Source organism: Sarcophilus harrisii, chromosome 4, assembly GCF_902635505.1.
Source record: "Sarcophilus harrisii chromosome 4, mSarHar1.11, whole genome shotgun sequence".
NCBI lineage: Eukaryota > Metazoa > Chordata > Mammalia > Dasyuromorphia > Dasyuridae > Sarcophilus > Sarcophilus harrisii.
In genome coordinates this window covers 339,220,924-339,238,780 of record NC_045429.1, presented here as the reverse complement: position 1 = coordinate 339,238,780, position 17,857 = coordinate 339,220,924, and positions in this window count along the sequence as shown.

Sequence of the window (17,857 nt, the reverse complement as noted above, 5' to 3'; positions counted from 1 at the left end):
AAGTTCATTACAATAAGGGCTTATTCCCCTGCTTGCTCTCAGGGAGTTTTGGAAAGTTCTTCACGCTTGATAATTTGATCTTTAACATTACCAGCATCTTTCAAGCAGCCACCAGAAATAAAATTTACTGTAGTGTCTTAAGGAGAGCCTTAATTAACAAGCAGATTATATTTCTCTCCTTGTCTCCCCAACCTCAAAAAAAATCACATTTTCTCATTTTTTTTAGCATCATAATGGCGGTGGAGAAGGGGCTGGGGATGGTCACATTACACACACACTCCCCCTCTTACATTGGTGCTAGAATGAATGAAAGGAATATGACCTCACTTAAGTGCCTGGTTTAGGAATTAACCTGTGTAGTATACTGATCTTTCTCCTTCGGAGGTCTAGAACACCTGTTCCATTCCTGATAAACAGCGATGTGACTTCTCTGTGTTCTTTGGATTTGTCAAACAAGTCAGGCTTTGAGGTTGCTTCCTTTGGAATGGCATCCCAGTCACGAACTCTGCATTAATTACACCGGTATTGATCCCTAAATGCTCTTTGTCCTTGTTGCCTGAGCATTTGACTAAGGAAGACCTGCTGTGGGTGAGAAGAGAGGGATTGCTCCAGGAGCCAGATGGCGAGCTCCCAAGCCATATGGAGCTTCTAGTCGCCAAGCACTCTCAGTAGGGTCACCCCGCCAGGTGTGCCAGAAACATTCCCCGAAGCATATGGCAGGGAACTTCTTTGGATTTGTGTTTCGGTTTAGAAGAGGTAAATTGTGCCTTGTTTCAAATTTCACAGTGGAACTTTCTGTTTCTAGCAGTGACCAAGAGGAGGGAAGGACTTTGAGCTCATCTTTAGATGGTCTGCCTTATCTAATGGTGGAATATCATCTAATCATTAGCTCGCTGAATACACTAATACATGGAATTTAGGAATGTACTGTAACTTTGAGTTTGCAACAGCTGGGACTGCTTTGGAGAAAGGATTAATAGATATATGTATGCTTGTACACATGTACACACATGCGTGTGCACATGCAATTCATATATAAAGGTATATACACATTTACACACCTGCATATGTATATATAAAGGTATAATACATTGATACATATATACACACATATACGTATGTATATATACACACATCCCATACATGCATATACATAACCAGAAAAAATTTTTGATCTAAAATCTCACCAAAGAACCATTCTACAGTTCAAGTGGGAATGCAAAGAGTTCCAAGAGTATTTACTAACAGCTGTGCTGCCTGGGGCTTGGCGTACATTCCATTCTGTTCCATTCTATCCGATTCAGTTCATTTTCATTTGATCCAATTGGAGGACCAGCTGAGTTGTGCAGTGGACAGAGCCCTGGGTAGTCTGGAAGTCGGGAGCATCTGGAGAATCTGAGTTCCAAATCCAGCCTCAGATGCTTCCTAGCTGTGTGATTTTGGGATATCACAACTTTGATCAGCCTGTGCAATGAAAGGAGATTAGACTCCTTTGAGATTAGAGATTAGATTAGACCTCTTTGAGGTCCTTTCTCTTAATCTATGATAGATGATTTAACAAGCATTTACTAAGTGCTTTTATATATCAGGGAGCAGTGGGGCTACAAAAGACTAACAAAATTGTCCCTGTTAGAAAGAGCTTTCATTCGCTATCTTATTTACCCATATATTCTTATGTGCAAGGGCACTTGATTTTGTTCTTTTCTGATGTCACAAATTACATCGCTAAACCAGCGATCTGACTTCCAGAGTGCTCTCTGCCATAGATCACAAGGGAATGGGGGTGGGGGGTGGGGAAAAGAGTCACTGTGTGACTCTGGGCAAGTCCTTTAACCTCTGCCTTAATCCACTGGATAAAGAAATGACACACCTTGCCAAACAAACAAAAAAAAACAAAAAACAAAAAACCCACCCCTCACCCTCAAGAAAAGAGAGTGAACACTGTTTGGCTTTTAAGCTCTCAAAACCGTTCCTCACAACAGCTCTGTGTGGTAGGTGGCAAACAGCCTCAGACCCTGATGTAGCCCTTTATGGTTACTGAAGCTTTTTATAGCTATTATCTCACTTGAAAATTGGGTGGTGAGTATTGAGAGTTGTGAACAGACATGGGATCAGAAGAACCTGGCTATCCCACCAGCGTGATCCTGGGCACATCACTCATCTGTCCCAAGAACTCTTGACTACTTGCTGAGAAACAGATTTTTGAAGTGAAATTTCTTCATCAAGACTCCCATACAAATGACATCACAGTTCAGTAAATAATAATGTAATAATTCATTAATCATGTGACATGGGGGGAGGGAGAGAAAGAAGGGAAGGGGGAAGGGAGACAGAAGAGAGGAGAGAGGAGCAAGGAGAGAGGAGAGAAGAAGAGTACTGGATTTGCTGCCAGAAAGTCCTGGATCAAATTCTGCCTCTGACATGCTTATTAGCCATGTGACCATAAGGAAATCATTTCAATTCTTGTTACTCCAGGCAAATCAAGAAGTAAACAGGAAGGGGTAAACTACAAGTCTCTGGTAATTGGGTTTGCTGGGGGTCCTGATCACAGGGTGTGGAGGACTTCATTTACAAGTGATTTTTGTAAACTGGACCTGTCATTCCAGTGATACAGGATAGCAGTAAGTAGACATCAGATTCGCTCTCCAGCATAGACTGAACCAGATTAAATATAATTGGGAAATAATTTAACAAATTGAATAAAAATGCAATATAACACATACTATTAATTTGTGGCTTTTTAGCAGGGGCCTGCAGGATCTGTTTTCTATTTGAGTTTGACACTCCTGGTATAAGAACTCCTTACCTTAATTTAGACCTGCAACTTGGAACCTTAGCAATTCGTCTGACATAGTGAAAAGGTAAGTAACTTGCTGATGGTTACACAGCCTGGTATGTATCAGAAGCAGAAGTTGAATGCAGGGCCTCCACCTTCCAAAGCTGGCTTTCTGTCAACTGGGTCACCTTGCTTCCTTTTGCAAAGGATCGTCAGACTCAAATGCTTTAAAAGATATGGTGCTTATCAGCAGAGTGACTTTCACTGCTAGTATAGATACGATGAATTACTATGGCCAGAAAAAATTTGGTCCCTCGGCCAGTCTTCTATTGATAATCCTCTTGATGCTTAGTGAGCCTGGGCCTCAGAAGGATGGACACATGGTTCTTTGCCAGGGCCACATCTGAAGCCTTTGCAGTCCAGCAGGATCTTTCAGAGCATGTTCTCTGCTGATGAATCTACTAGATCTAGAGGCTGCTAGAGGAGAGAGTGGGCATCAGACGCAAAGTAGAACCTATCAATGCTCTTATCCCAGCTGTTTGCACTTTAGAGCAGGGGTTACAGGATGTAGAGAGGAGCAAGGTGGGGTGGCAGTGTATAAATTTTGATTAGTAAAAGGAAATCTTATTTCCATGTAATTGGCTTCCTTTGCAATGTCTTTATTTGATGCATTTAAAAGCATGATTCAGAATCATTTATGAGATTTTCCAGATTGCAAAAAAGTTCCATAATTCAAAAAAGATTGAGAAAACCCTAAAGATAGAGCATTTTGTTAAGACTGTCTTTCCAGAGTGACTTGTTTTTCATTTGTTCCCTTATTCAAATAGATGATAAAAGCTAGCATTTATATAGCAATTTAAAGTTTGCAAAGTATTTTACATGTTGATCTTCACAATCTTGTGAAATAGATGCTATTATCCTCATTTTACAAAAGAGGAATTAAATGATTTGCCCAGGATCACATGGCCAATATGTGTCCAAGTCCAGTCTTTTCTGTTGGACATCATCCTAGCTCCCAGGGCTGGATTAGAATGTTTTTAGGTCATTTCCAGCCTTAATAATCTATGATAAACAAATGCAGAAAGATAAGGTCACTCTTTAGGAAGTAATTGCTCATGAAATCAGGGGCTCTTTTTCTTCCTCTTCCCTCCCCTCCCCAATTTAATTTGCTGCCCAAAGCAAGCTTCACACACCATTTGTTCTTTTAAAAATTTTGCTGCATGTGAGCAGTATTTCCAGAATAGGAGCCACATAAATAAAAACATTCTACTGGCCCCACTGAATAAGCTGTGACTGCCCTGACCCTTGACTTGGTTCCCAGCTATTACGATGTTATATGAACTTGGGGAAAACTGGGTATTCCACCCCCAGGTTATTGACTAGCGGTGTAATCAAGGGTAAATCACTCCTCTCAGTTTGTTTTCTATAACAAGAAAATTAGACTAGATGGTCCCTAAGGGTCCCTCTCAGCTCTGATATTTGATGATCATTCCTTGTATAGCTTATGGGGAAAAAAAAAACCCAGACAAGAAGAGATTAAACTTGTGTCAATGTGTCTTTGACTTTCCATTCTCACAACCCAATATCCATTGCCATATTCTGTTCATTTCACTTCATTATTTCTAGCATGGATTAACAACTACCCTAATCTAGGTGTCTCATCAAATGAATCCAGATTCTCTCCCCTAGATTATCATACAGTATCATATAGCGTCATTTCCCACTCCATCTGCCAGACAATTATCAAATTGGATATCCCTAAAATATAGATGTCACCATAATACTCTACTGGAGAAGTCTTGATAACTTCCTGCTGCCTTTAAAATACAGATTCTACCATTTGGCATTTCCCTTTATATATTCCCTTTATAATCTCTTCCTCTTTTATTTTATTTATCCATTACTTGTCCATTCTGTCTTCCAGTGAAACTAGCCAACTGATTTGTTCAAACTTGTTCTGTTTTCTCTTTGTCTTTCTGCAAGCTGTTCTTGCCTAGATGCTCACCTTTTTCACCACTGATTTTTGGAACTCTCCTTCAAAGATTGATTCAAGTACTATCACCTTCAAGAGATCTTCTCCGATTCAGTTTTTGTCCTTCGTTCCCAAAAGAAAAGACTTTGTAGGATTTTTTGCACATGTCTGATATTTTCTCATGTGTAAATATATCTGCTTAGATGTAAACTCCATGCCTTCATGGGCTTCCTTACATGTTGAATGATTCATTGATTATATAAAGGACATAAGTGAAAACATTTTAGCAAATTTAACAAATGCCTCTTTAATAAATGCCTTGAACATTAGATAGATATTCCAGGAAGTGTATATGTGTATGTATATATGTATGTGTGTGTTTGTGTCTGTGTCTGTATGTGTGTGTGTGTCCCAGGTGCCCCATTAAGATGCAAATTGGTAACCAAAAGTATACATATATATATATATATATATATATATATATATATATATAATGTGTATGATAAGTACATATATCTTATAACAAAAATAACTGGATTTTTATTCTACGAGAAGAAAACCAGTGTTGGTTTCACAGATGCTTTGGACAGAAAATATTAAAAGATACATCCAATTCAGGATTCTAGTTGGGGTGAATTTGTGTGTGTGTGTGTGTGTGTGTATGTGTGTGTTTGTGTGTGTGTGAAATTCACATGAAAAATGGTTTTTTACTCCTTTTATTATGTTTTCTTTTCAATTTGATTGGTTAATATGTGCTCTTCAAACTTTGCTTTTCATCAATATTCTCCTTTTGTATTACTGCCACCTATTGGTTAGCCTCAAAGAGTCAGTTACTATTATTTAAGAAGTCTTTGGGAAGTGTCAATTTTTTATACTCCTCATTCCCCAATCTTATTTTTAAAATGGCTTCTTCTTAATACTCAGACTGCTATTGACAGATACTCCAATCTAGCACATAGTTATCTGAGAACATATATGAATATGTGAGAAGCTCATTTGCAGCAGTTTCATTTTAATGCTATGAGAGAAGTGATCTGTTACTGCAGTCTTTTTGTTTGTTTATTGGTTTTATGGATGCTTTTTGTCTTTCACAGTATATATTCTTCCCTTGCATTGAACTCTCATGTAACAAGGAAAAACACATTCAGCAAAATTAATGGACATATCAACTGCACCTGCAGGGGTATGCTACATTCTGTATCAGTAGTTCCTCACCTTTCTTCCATAAAGATGTGTCTTAAAGCCCCTTTTGGACTTCAGATAGAATGTCTATCTGAAAACATTAGATATAAGCTAAGCTGGTAGAAGAGACAATGTCTTCTAGGCTTAACCCTGTCTCATGTTTCCCTTGTCTCCCCTTTCCCAAAAATTAAGTTTGAAATGGGGATCCCTGTACCCCAGATCTCTTTGATAACTATTGGGGAAATAAATCAGTTGTATAATGTTGGGGTTGTTATCCTACATCTGGTATAATTATCATTTAGGACCAGAACCAATGTTTAAATCAACATTCATTTTGCTAAAATCATATTCCAATATCCTCAAGGAGAAAGAATTCTCAAAGTTTCAAAGCAATTTAGAGGATAAAAATAAATAAAAATTTCTGGCAAGAAGATTTATTTTTCAAAAGGCAATCAGAAAAGAGGTTCCTCAGGAAAGGAGTTCATTATACCCCTCTGCTATCTTTTCTTAAGGCTTTCTGAACTCTGCCTCATACAGCCACATTCTAGTGGGCAAATATCTGAAAGAAGCCTCCTTCTCTTCTTGAGGGCCTTGGTGTACACTATATTGACAATAAAATGTCCATTGGACCAGATGAGTCCATGGTGACAGAGACCCTAGATTAGATGGTAGTCTATTTGAGGAAAAAGAAAATCCAAGGTCCAACTCAATCAAGTTTTGGGGAATAGAATAGATGGGAGAAAACCTAGAGTTTTACATGCACAAGCTTGGAATAAGCTACTGTCTCTCACTTCTCTCCAATCTAAAAAGCAAGTCCAAAGGCTTACTGTTTTAGAGAATCCACATTCTCCACTTGGGCATCCTAATGGAACTCATTTACTGAGTCACCTTCAAGTCACTCCTTCAAGCAGGGTCTAGGATAGACTAGATCCCAGCAAGAGCAGTATATCTGGTATCTCTTCCCTTGGGCTTTTATGACTGTGGGAAACTCCTCCACTCCATCCCCCCTTTTTCGGAAGTCTCCATCCTTAAGAGCTTAGCCATATGGAGCCTTTATAGGCACCAAGAAGTGTCCAAAATAAGCAACCATTAGGCTTTTGGAGCTTCGAGTTCCCCCAAGAAGATTTCCTATACCACTTTTAAAAGGCAGGTTTTTTATTTAAACCTGTTCTTTAGTCTTTGTTGCTGCTGAACAGATGAAGAGAAACATAGAATCATCATACATTCGAGAATTATCTATTATGAATTGGGTAATACAAGATGGCCCCTCTGACACAATGGGTAGGATGCAGAGGACCTCTATTGTTTGGTTTTTAATTTTAATTTTCAAATTTCTAATGGTATGTTTTCCAATCATATATAAATATAATTTTTAGCATTCATTTTTATACAAATATGAGCTCCAAATTATTTTACCTTCCCTCTTCCTAAAAGAGTAAGTAATTTGATATAGGTTATATATGTGCAGTTATATAAAACACATTTCTATATTAGCCACAGTTGTGAAAGAAAAAACAGATCAAGTGGGAAAAAATCATAAAAAAGCAAAAATAGGATGCTTTGTTCTTCATTTAGAGTCCATCAATTCTTTCTCTGGAGATGGATGGCATTTTCCATGCCAAGTCTTTTGGAATTGCCTTGGATTACTGTGTTGGTGAGAATAGCTAAACCATTCACAGTTGATTATTGTTATAATGTTGCTGTTCCTGTGTACAATGTTGCCCTGGTTTTTGCTCACTTCACTTAGCATCAGTTCGTGTAAATCTTTTCAGGTTTTCTGAAATCTGCCTACTTATCATTTCTTTGGGCTCAATAGTATTCTATTACATTCATAAACCACAATGTGTTCAGCCATTCCCCAACTGATGTGCATCCCTTCAATTCCTGATTTTTTTCCACCCCAAAAAGCTGCCATATCAGAAGAATTATACATGTTTAACCTATATCAAATTGCTTGCTCTCTAGGGGAAGGGAAAAAAAGAAGTGGAAGGGAGAAAAATTTGGAATATAACATTTTGCAAAGGTGAATGCTATCTTTGCATGTATTTGGAAACATAAAAAGCTATTGATCTTAAAAAAAAGAGCTGCCATATATATTTATGTACACATGTGGCCTCTGTTGTTAAATGAAAATACTACATTCCAAATCTCTCTCACTGGATCCTTCAAGGATTACTGCCCTTCACATACAGAGACTAAAGCCTCTAGTCAGGCCCTCAGAGTCTTGCCTCTCTCTTTTGCTAATCCAATGGGCTCCAATCAAATGGGGTCCAAGAGGACCTTAAAAGAGTTCTGTAACACTAATAGATTGTTGGTAGAATTGTGAACTGATCCAACCATTCTGGAGAATAATTTGGAGTTATGCCCAAAGGGCTATCTAACTGTACATACTCTTTGATCCAGCAGTATTACTACTGGGCCTATATCCCAAAGAGATCATAAAAAAGGAAAAAAGGAGCCACGTGTGCAAAAATGTTTGTGGCAGCCCTTTCTGTAGTGGCAAGGAAGTGGAAATTGAGTAGATGCCCATCAGTTGGGGAATGGCTGAATAAGTTATGATATATCAATGTAATGGAAGATTATTATTCTATAAGAAATGATCAGCAGGATGATTTCAGAAAGGCCTGGAGAGACTTAAATGAACTGATGCTGAGTGAAATGAGCAGAAACAGGAGATCATTATACACAGCAACAATGATCAATTCTGATGGACGTGACTCTTTTCAACAAGTAATTTAGGCCAATTCCACTAGACTTGTGATGGAAAGAGCCATCTGCATGCAGAAAAGGGAACTATGGAGACTGACTATGGATTACAAAACATAGTATTTGTATTTTTTGGTTGTTTGCTTACCTTTTTTTCCTTCTCATTTTTTTTATCTGATTTTTTCTTGTATAGCATGATAATTGTAGAAATATGTATGGAAGAATTGCACATTTAACATATATTGGATTACTTGCTCTCTAGGGGAGGGGCTAGGAGAGAGGGGAAAAAATTTGAAACACAAGGTTTTGCAAGGATGAATGCTAAAAACTCTCTTTACATGTATTTTGAAAATAAAAAGCTATTTTTTAAAAAGTCTGTAAGAGGGCAAATATTTGGTATTGTTCTGCTGATATGGCTCCCAGGGTGAGAGAGTTTTGGTATATTAGAGAAGAAATACTGAATGGACAGCAAGGTGACACAGTGGGATAGCATGCTGGGTTTGGAGTCAGGAAGACTTAAGTTCAAATGTGGTCTGGGACACTTACTAACTAACTGTGTGACCCTGGGCAAGTCATTTAACCCTGTTTGCCTCAATTTCATCATCTATAAAAATGAGTTGGAGAAGGAAATGTCAAACCACTCCAGTTACCTTGCTAATAAAATCCCAAATGGGGTCAGAAAAAGTTGGACATGAGTAAAAAAAATGACTAAAATAACTGAGTGGGTGGTGGTATGAGGGGAAGCTTTAGTATCACCTTAGTTCCCGTACAGGTTGCATTTAAGAGGCTTCTGACATCTTAGCTAGCTTATTATAGATGACCTTGATGTGGAATGACTGTGCCAAAGGTGTCATCATCTGTGTGGGGGCCTTGGTATTTCTGGTACTGCTCCTTCCTATTGTCACCGATTTATATCCTATTGTCACCAATCATATCACTTATGAACTTCAAAGATTCAGTATTACCTACTCCATGGCCCAGATTGTTGATATATAGAATTAGGCAGTTTTTTCTAAGGAGGAGGAAAGTCTGGGATTTCTGGTCTTTGCTGTCTTGGGTTTTTCTTTGCTACTACTTATGGTCAATGCTAATTTTGTTGTTATTGTTGTATATTTTGCTATATATTTAGTTTAGTTTTTAGTTTTGACTTATGCCAGTCTCCACTCATCTTTCAGATTAGAATTATCTAGTAAAAGTCTTAAAGACTTTTAAATGGAAGATTTAAATATTTAAATTATCGAATAAAAGTCCTAAAGACATTTAAATGAAAGATTTAAATATTTAAATAGAATGAAAGATTCTAACAGATGTTTAGAATCTTGCTGCCAAGGGGTAGGACATGGCAAGACCTCTATCTTCAAGGTTTGTGACATGGGTTAAGCACATTTTTTTTTTAATTTAATAGCCTTTTATTTACAGGATATATACATGGGTAACTTTACAGCATTAACAATTGCCAAATCTCTTGTTCCAATTTTTCACCTCTTACCCCCCCACCCCCTCCCCTAAATGGCAGGATGACCAGTAGATGTTAAATATATTAAAATATAACTTAGATACATAATAAGTATACATGACCAAAACATTATTTTGCTGTACAAAAAGAATCAGACTCTGAATTATTGTACAATTAGCTTGTGAAGGAAATCAAAAATGCAGGTGAAGCACATTTTTTTTGTAAAAGGTGACAATGCTGTCCCTGGGATTTGATTGGCTGAGAGAGCTAAAGTTCAAACTGTGCCATGCTTGATACAATCTCCAGGTAGCCTCCAGCCATATGGGCATGATTTCCCGGTCATCTAAGGGCATGAAAAAATCCATTCATGTGGAAGCATGGCCCTTCAGATTTGGCAGGTCTCTCAAGACTACGTCAGTCACCAACACTCTGCCTTACTGATTGGGAGTTTTTATATGGAGTTACATAGTGGAGCATATCTACCCCAAATTGAGTGCTGGAATTTTCTTCTTGAAAATCATTCTGTGTTATCACTAAGTAAGTCTCTTTTTGTTAATTAAAAAAAAAACTCAGCAGGGAGTTTTTCTAGGGTCTCAGTGCTCTCAAAAACTACTTGTATATATTCCATTTGGGAAATTAGGTGATGATGCAGTGAATAGAGAACTGAACTTGGAATTAGGAAGTCTAATCTTCATGAGTTCAAATCTTGCTTCAGACAATAACCGTGTGACTCTGGTCAAGCCACTTAACCTTGTCTGCCTCAGTTACCTCATCTGTAAAGTGAACTCTGGAGAAGGACATGGCAAACCACTCCAGTATTTTTGCCAAGAAAACTTCAAATGAGGTGATAAAGAATTGAAAACAATTGAACAATAACAAATTATTCAGTTGCCCTAAGGGTCTACAACTTGGTCCCAAATTTATCCACCTGGGGACAAATTTAACTCCAAATGTCTCAGATTTATGTCAAAACTACATTGCTTTCAGCAGTCCCATCTGGTTTGAGGTAAGGCTAGGGGTCAATTCACAGGTCCGTCACTATCCTGGACCACAACATATGGCTTATAATTTAACCTTCAGAGACTAGCAATAGCATAATTAGAATTTAGTGGCTTATGTTATGAATTGTCTTTTTTTCTAGTAACAGGTGTTCCTTCTATGTGTGTCCTTCCACATGTTTCATGTAGTTAATTTTTTCCCTTACTGATTGTTATACTTAATATGTCTTTTCATTCAGTTATTATTCATTCATTTAGCATTGAGGATTGAGAATCTCTTTCTCTGGAGTTAGGAGACATCATCTCTAAGACTTTGAGGAAACAAGACAGGAGAATGCAAGGGCAGATCTTTCTTATCCCAGGCAGGGATTCTGCCTTTTAAAAAGAGTTGTAGTTAAAACAACAACAACAACAAAAATAATCCTAGGTGGCACAGTGGATAGAGTGCCAGGCCTGGAGTCAGAAATACCGAAGTCAAATCTAACCTCAGATACTTACAAACTCTGGGACCCTAGTCAAGTCACTTAATCCCATTTGCCTTAGTTCTTTCATTTGTAAAATGAGCTGGAGAAGAAAATGGCAAACCACTTTAATATATTTGCCAAGAAAATTCTAAATGTGGTCATGAAGAATCAGACACGACTGAACAGTAGGAAGAGTGTGTGTGTGTATGTGTGTGTGTGTGTGTGAATTTAATGCCTCTGCTCTATTAAAGACAGAAGGGTGCTAGTAAATAATTAACAAGTAGCTCTCCAAAAATGTATATATGACACACTTTTAAGTTTAATCTACACTATTAAAATTTTTTCCATGAAGCCTAGATTATCAGCAAAAGCAATAATCAAATCTTGATTTATATATAGCATTTGCAGTTTCCAAGCTCAGGTTTTAGAGGATATAAACCTTGAACTTGGAATAGTTGTGTTCTGGATGACTTCTCTTATAAGTAGTGTTGGGACTGAGGGATGGGGAGGAGGAAGCAGAATTTTACCAGAATCAATGTTACAAAAAGGTGGGAGGTACATTTTGTTATTTGGGACCAAGAGAGGCTATTTAAAATATTTAGGATTGGGTTACTAGTTGCCTTTGAGTTATCTTCATTTACATCATTGTAGTCTTGGTGTGCATTGTTTCTCTGCTTTTGATTTTTCATTGAATTCCTAACTTCTTTCAAGGCTCATCTCCAATATTATCAGGACCATCTTGATTTCCCCAATTGCTTCCCCGATCCTAGAAATTACCTTGTATAGGTCAGTGTCTATATATTTTGCTTGAATATATATATTTGTTACAAGGGAGGGTTTTGCAAGGGAAAGTTAGATGCTAGATAACTAGCTAAATATGGAATAAAAGAGCATCAATACAAAGAATGAATCCCAATTAGGACCAAGAGGGAGTGACTAAAAATTATTGGGATGTTTAATATGTTGAAATTAATTTGAGTGTTAATAATCACTAAGCAAGGTTTTTGGTTCAGTAGTTAGAGAGCTGGATTTGGAGTCAGGAAGATGTGAGTTAAAATCCTGGCTTATCTATGTGATCCTGGACAAGTCACTTAACCTCAGGCTCAATTCCCTCTTCTAAAAAATGGGGATCACAATAGCACCTACCTCCCAGGATTCTCTGTGTTAACATTTTTTTAAAATTGCAAAATAGATATTTGCCTAATGGTATTGAATCAAAGTTAGGGGTTTCCTCATTGCAGCATCTCTTTTTCCTTTGTTGAATTTGTGGAATCATAAGGGAGCAGTTTTGTGGGTTGCTAGGAAATAAATGTCTGAATGGAATAGAAAGCTGATTGGTCCTGGTACCCACATACTCCCTAGATCCCAATTTCCTCATCTGTAAAATAAGAAGGTTGGATTAGATCACCTCTGGGATGATAGAGAGCTAGAAGAGTCCTCAGGAGTGATCTAGCCCAACCTTTATGTGTTGCTTGAATATGTCCCCCTCCACACATTCCCTATGAGCATCCATTCTTCCCACTGAGGTTGTACATGCATTTGGAGAAAATATTTCCCAGATTTATGGAGAAAATTAAGATATCCCCTCAACATCAGAGGGATTGGGGAGCAGCACCTCTTTGATCTGAAAAATCTGTGTAAATTTTTTTGACCTTTCCTTCATACCTGAAAAGAAGTCTTTCTTTTTCTTTTATGGATTGTTTACTGAACTTTATTGTAAAATTTGGGTTAAATATTTGGTCATAGGCTCTGTATTATCTGTTGGCCTTTGAATGGCACCTGCAGCTTCTGCAAAACTCCCCCAAAGTTCCTGTTTAATTTCTTATGCTGATCTGAGATATATCAAAACCTCAGTGGGGAAAGTTGCAATGTGGGAGGGATAACTGTTTTATTTTTATATTAAAAAGCAAAAAAGTTTGCTTTGAACAAACTGTGTCTTCTGGCTCAGAGGCAACAAACTCAGAGCCGGTGAAACCTCCAGTGTGGCTCAGATGAAAACATAATTGGAAAATATTTAACAACATAAATAAAAAATATAATAGAACATAGATAACAACCCTCATGAGTAAAATTCCATTAGCAGCAATGTAGTGCTTCTCATTAAACATTCTACTCACCTGTCTGGTCCTTTTATTCCTGGAGTAGATCTTTAAATCCCTAACAACTTTCATATGAATTAGCTTGTCAGATCTGTTTCTCTCAAATCAAATGATTGCATGAGACAATGTAGAAGTGCTTTGTGAACACTATAGCATTATAGCCATTCATTCAAGTGTCCTACAATGTGCCAGACATTGTGATGAATTAAAGATTCAACGACAGAAATGAAATATAGGCACTGCCTTCAAAGAGTTTATATCCTAGAGGCAGAGAAATAGAGACAAGAGACAGAAAGTTCACAGAAGGTTTCCCTGAAAACTGTTCAATCTTCACTTGCAATTATTCAGTGAATCACCACCACTGACATTAACTCAAACAGAAAAAAACTGAGAAATATTGTAAGTCTTTGGGGACCGTGAAAAGAGAGACATAGGCAGGAAAAAAGGGGTAGTTTTGTCTGCAAAAATAGACTTGGTCAGTTTAACAATCTGGGTTTGGGCTGGCCCTAGACAGCTTGATGGGGTTCCTTTTTTTGCCTTAACCCTGGGCTGTGCCTCTGGGTAATGTTAATTAATTCCACCAGGAGGCAATGTTGATCTGTGATTCTACTACCAAGGGACTCCCCAGGAAGCACGGCTCCCGTGCGTGGTCAAGTAGAGTCAATTTATAATTGTCCCTTTTAAAAACAGGGATTCTAAACTCAGGGTCTGTGAGTTTATTGTTCTTTAACCATTTCATAGAATTGATTTCCTTTATAATAAGTGGGTATTTTATTTTATATACATTTAAAGGTATTTTTCTGAGAAGAAGTGCATTAGCTTTATCAGACTTTGCCCAAGAGGGACCTTGATACACAAAAAATTTAAAGGGAAATAAGAGGGGGGGGTATATCATTGGAAGCTTGATTTGCAAAAATGTCTTATAAGAAAATCACACTATGTTATCTTTCATGCTGTTCCATACTCTGTTCTCTAGTAAGGTTAGGAAAACAACTGGATTTGCTTTTAGAGGAAGGCCCTGGGTCTGGGCCTGCCATGATGACCTGTATGACTGCAGGGTTAAAGATCTAGAACTGCAAAGGATCTCAAAGGCCATCTAGTCCAGCCTCCTCATTGTACTGAGATGAGGAAACCAAGGTCCAGCTGAGTAAAGTGACATATCACATTTGCTATTGGGGATTCCTAACAAACTTGTAATCCACTGGGACACCCAGGTTTTTTCTCCCTGAATTGCTGTCAAGCCTGTTGATTTTTAACAGAGGTACCTTACTTTCTCCTGTGGAGCCATTTGTTTTCTGATTGTGCAGAGAGGGCTCATTCTCCCTCTCCTCAATCAGCCAGCTTAAGAGCATGAGGGATGTACAATGGGATGATTCTAGACATAAGGAACAATGGGAAGATAGGGACAGACATACAAAATGATAGAGACAGAGACAAAGAGAGATGGACAGGGAGATAGAGATACTGGCAGGCAGAGACAGATTGAGAGAGACAGGCAGACAGAGACAGAGAGGGACAGGGAGACAGATATTAGCAGACAGAGACAGAGGCAGAGGCAGAGATATTTGCAAAGAGACTGAGAGAGAGATAAACAGACAAAGAGATAAAGACAAAAAAAGAGGGACAGGGAGACAGATTTTGGCAGACACACACACACAAACAGACAGAGACAGAGATAATGACAAATAGAGACAGGCAGACAGAGACAGAGAGACAGACACTTAGAAGGGCATATAGACAAAGACAGAGGAAAAGACTGAAAAAGTGACAGAGAAATAGACACAGACATACAGAGATAGTGACAGAGAGAAAGAGATAGAGACAGAGACACAGATTCAGAGATAGAAATGATTCACAAAACAATGGGTTTCAGTTGCAATCTGCTCTTCCTCAGTCTCTCCATCTTGGCTCATGTCATTTTTCTCATTCTGATTTCTGAAGTCCTGGGGAGTCATTGTTTTTATGCCTGCCATTGTTATTATTAGAATTCAGTACCTGCATTCAGACCAAAATACACATAACCCTGACCACTTTTATTTGTGTGACAACTAGGTAAATTACAACCTTTCAGGACCTCAATTTCCTCAGAGTAAGTGGTACTCCCTTTGGGTCCCCTCTCTCCAACTCACAGAAGTTTAGTTCTGTGGGGGATGACTTTTCCAGGTTCAAGGTACAGAGTGGGCCCATACTGCTAAAACTATGGCTCATAAGTCCTCATTAAAGCATTTATGTTTTACTAGTTAGCCAGAGGACAAAATTAGCTCAAAGCAAGGTATTTTTTGAGATCATACTACAAAAATAGTAGCCATAAAACATGCCCCACCCATAAAACTAGTTTGCACTGTCCCACAAATAAACATAGTACTAGTGGGAAGAGAAGCATACAGAATACACCAGTAAAGAGGCACACATTTAGGGAACACACATAGCCCAAGCAATTTCCACCTCTAGCATAGACAGGCCTTGACATCTGGGAAGGGGCTTCTTGATGCTGCTTCCATTTCTGCCAGATGGGTCACTCATATAGATTTCAGCTCAACTCTCAATGACCAGGGCTAACGTACTCTTTCTTTACAAGGCATCTCTATTCCTATGACAGTTAAATGATATGGTAGAATATTAGGGTTTAGACTCAGGAAGACTTGAGTTCAAATTAAGACTCAGAGAAGTCACTTAAAGTTTGCCTTAATTTCCTCATCTATAAAATGAAAATAATAGCACATGAATCCCAGGGTTTTATGAGCATCAAATGAAATAATAATTGTAAAGTGTGCTTCCCATAATACCTGGCACTTAAGTCCTATATAAATATTCATTTTTTATTGTGCCTTGACTCACTGAACCTGCTCCTTTCTGGATTCATGTTTCCTACTGAGCAAATAATTCTGCAACAAGATACCTTGGTCAATGAGGTTGATAAAGTGAGGAGAGGAGACCAGAAAAGAGAGAAGAATGACCAAGAATGATTCCCTCTCAGTGCTGAGTTCTTTTCCCATATCTGATTCATTTCTTAACTGCCTGAGCGCACCCTACTCAGGATCGTCAGCTAAATGTTGCAGCAAATCTAAACTATTATTGATCAGAGAAATGTAAATTAAGGCAACACTGAAGTACTACTATACACCTCTCAGATTGTGAAGGGAAAAGATGATGAGTGTTGGAGGGGATTGGGAAAACTGGGACACTAGTACATTGTTGGTGGAATTGTGAATACATCCAGCCATTCTGGAGAGCAATTTGGAACTATGCCTACAAGTCTATCAAACTTTGATCCAGCAGTATCTCTACTGATCCTAGTGATCTTAAAGGAGGCAAAGGGACCTGTATGTGCAGAAATGTTTTTCATAATGGCAAGAAACTGAAAACTGAATGGATGTCCATCAAATGGAGAATGGCTTGAATAAGTTATAATATATGAATGTTGTAGAATATTATTGTTCTGTAAGAACTGACCAGCAGGATGATTTCAGATAGACCTTGAGAGACTTACATGAACTGATGGTAAGTGAAGTGAGTAGAACCAAGAGAACATTGCATCCAGCAACAATAAGATTATACAATGGATCAATTGTAATGGACGGGACTTTTTTCAACAATGAGATGATTGATTGAGGCAAGTTCTAATAGACTTGAGAGCCATCTGCACCCAGAGAAAGGACTGTGGGGATTGCATGTGGATCACAACATAGTATTTTCACCTTTTTTATTGTTATTTGCTTATATTTTGTTTTCTTTCTTATTTTTCCTTTTTGATCTGATTTTTCTTGTGCACCATGATAATTTTTGAAAGAATTGCATATGTTTAACATATTGGATTACATGCTGTCTAAGGGAGGGAGTTGGGGGGAAGGGAAGGAAAAAAAATTTGGAACACAAGGTTTTACAAAGATAAATGTTGAAAATTATGCATTTGTTTAGAAAATAAACAGCTTTAAGCAAAAGAAAAAGAAAAAAAGGAAAAATGTCACATGGTTAAAAAAAAATAAATGTTGCAACAGACAGAACACCAGACTTTGAGTCAAAAATCCCCGAGTTCAAATTTAACCTCAGACATTTACTATTTGGGCAAGTCCTTAATCCTTGCCTCAGTTTCCTCATCTGTAAAATGATATGTAAAAGGAAATGGCAAGCCACTCCAGAATTTTTGGCAAAAAAAAATCCCACATTGGAGTTATGAAAAGTAGGACAGGACAGAAAAATGATT